Consider the following 3,095-nt stretch of genomic DNA (forward strand, 5'->3'; position numbering starts at 1 on the left):
ACAAAAGTTATGGACACTAAACAGACAAACTGCCGCATCTGAGTGGGAACAAATATATCAATCACGTCAACAACTATATAAAGATTGGATATGGAAACCTCCTGTATATAAAGTTATAGATTAATTGTATATCTTATTTATTTGTCTTTTATTTATTTAATTATATATCTTGTTTATATATAAGTAATAATAGTATAATAAAATATAAAATAAAAATAAAATTGTAATTAGTTTAATAAAGAAATAGTAATTAGTAATTAGTAATAATATAAAGAAAAAAAAAGAAAAAGAAAAAATTAAACAAAGAAAAATAAAACGTAATCATTACAATGGGTGTCACACAAAATCATTACATAATCATTAAAAAGAAAAAGAAAAAATTAAACACAATCATTATTTAATAATTAGCGGTGTAAAATGAAATTTAAATGGTGTATTTAGCTCACCCCTATATATATCCTTCGTTTCTTCCTATGACTTATGTCTCCAAATCAGCCGACCACCACTAGGGCTGCCCCCTTCTAACTTTCGCCTCCTCCCCGAAAAAAACCCAAAACTTCTACAATATAAATAATGTTCTTTTACTTGTTCCCTGTCCAACTTCATCTTTACGTGGGCCATGTTTCCAATTAGTAGGAGACCATTGTTCTATTTTTTTATGGGCTTTTAAATCACCTACCAAACAAATAAATAAACGTTTGTCATATGAATTCATATATTAACTAATTCATTTTCTTTTTTTTTCTTTATACTTTTCTCAAGAAAAGTTGAACTTAAAAATTCAAACTTTTCTCACGGATTATTATTATTATTATTATTATTATTATTATTATTATTATTCACTCGTTGGTCTTAAGTTTAGTAAAAATACTTCATTTTAGCTCGTTGTCTCTTTTATTCTTTTAACACCAAATATGAGCCAATTGAGACTAATTCTCGATAAAAACCAACTCAAAAGTAATTTAAAATGCAGAAAGTATCTATATATTTTATATATAATTTAGCCCATATCAGCATACAACCACCATATAAAGATGGATCTTGAACTTCTTTTGATGACTTTTAACACTTCAAATCATATTCTCTAACTTCAATCTTTTGCATAAATTCTGAGGCCGTCAAATCTTCATTTTTGAAATGATTATTCTCCTTCAACACCATCAAAAATGTAGAGTATGAACTTGGTAAAGCATTTTTAATTGTATCCATCTTGTCAGATTCAGAAGGTTCCATCTTTAACTTATTCATCTCAGCTATTAAGTGATTGAAACGAGTAAGCATTTCCTCAACAGTTTCTCCTTTTAGTAAGTTAAAGTTTTAGAATTGGAACTTTAACATTACTTTATTGCTCTCTTCAGTATTACCCATGCTTCTAATTTTAATGTGTTGAAACAATGAAGCACAAATCTTGATACTCCCAACTTGATGGAATATATTATCAGATAAAGCCATAGTAAGAGTTGAATATGCTTTAGTCTCGATCTCTAAAGCCTTCTTCTCTTCTTGTAAGTACTGTGTAAAAGCTTTAGGGGTAAAACCAGTAGTTTCATCACCAATCATTGGTACAGTGTAGACATCATCAAGACATCTTGAGCAATCGGGATGCACAGAACCAAGATATGCTCGAAACCGTGGTTCACACTTTGCAAAATCACTGAATTTCATCGGTCATGACATTTTGAATGGGATCCAATTTCAGCATTAAGGTGTAAAATCTGTTGCAAAAGTACGTTCTGAGATGCCAAAGCGTAAAAACCAGCCATTGTAATTAAAAAGTTGAGGGTTAAAAGTAAAATTCTGTAACGAATTAGGAACAGTAACCTTGACTAACTGAGTGAAGTATGGATAACGAATTGAGAATAGTAACTTAACGAATCAGATGAGGTCTAAGTAATGAATCATGAATAGTATATGGACGAACTAGTAACGAATTAGATCAAAGCGAATCAATAACGAATCAAAGACACGTCACCAACGAATCACTGACGAATCAGTATAACGACTCAATAATGAATTGTTAACGAATTTTGGCAAATTTTTGACGAATAAGTAATGAATTATTGAACAAATCAATAGACGAATTGATAACGAATCAGTGATGAAAATATAACGAATAAGGAAGCACGAATTTGGAACAGTAAGCACGAATCAGCTATAGTTGATAATGAACAAGGTTGTTAGTCAGTTGTAACAAACTTGCCAAGTGGCACGAATCTGTTCAGAATTGAAAACGAATTACTACACGAGGTTTGCGAATTAACTATAATGAATTATAGTCATTAACAAATCTTCAACAGGTATTTCCAGAAATCTTGAAATTTTCCAGATTCAAGAACAACCAAAACTCAAACTAAAATCTGTAATACAACCTCAATACCACACAAATTTTGCCATATCGCAACTCAAACTACTCGTAAACAACTCACGAATCCAACCGTACATATCTCATATACGTTAATCGATCAATCAATCACTAATTAACACATAACCAGTCCTCTGTTCTGTACACTTACAGATTCAATCCAAAATCAATCCAATCAACCTCAAATTCCAATCCAATTCACACACACTTCCTTCAAACCTTACCAAACACAATCCGAATCAAAATCAATCCATAATTAACAGTATCAACAATTAATTCAACCAAATTCAACTAATACTTAATAAAACCGAAAAGTAATCAAATAAACATTAATTATTGATCGAATAACACTTAATTAAGAGAAATCTAACACCTATATGCTCTTATAAGACTTGTAAATACGTAATAATCGTTTAGATCTAATCAATATTGATAATCAGATTGGATCTAATACGTTAGGATCTAGTTTATGATATGCTATTAGTTAGATATATGTATATAATAGTAGTTGTAATATGTGTATTAGTAATATGTTAAGGAAGAATTGAGTGAGAGAGTATTCCAGCAGAGGTTCGATATAATTAATCTCAAAACTTAAATTATGTGGGTATGAAAAACCCTAATATAGACGATGGAGACCAATTCGTTACACATCCCGTAACGAATTGGCTCCATTTCGTTAACCTACAAGACTCAAAAGGAAAGCATAACGAATCAGTGATTCGTTATGCCC

Source organism: Bidens hawaiensis, unplaced genomic scaffold (assembly GCF_021521415.1).
Source record: "Bidens hawaiensis isolate Kalapana, Puna unplaced genomic scaffold, B.hawaiensis_p1.1 tig00046092_1, whole genome shotgun sequence".
Classification (NCBI taxonomy): Eukaryota; Viridiplantae; Streptophyta; class Magnoliopsida; order Asterales; family Asteraceae; genus Bidens; species Bidens hawaiensis.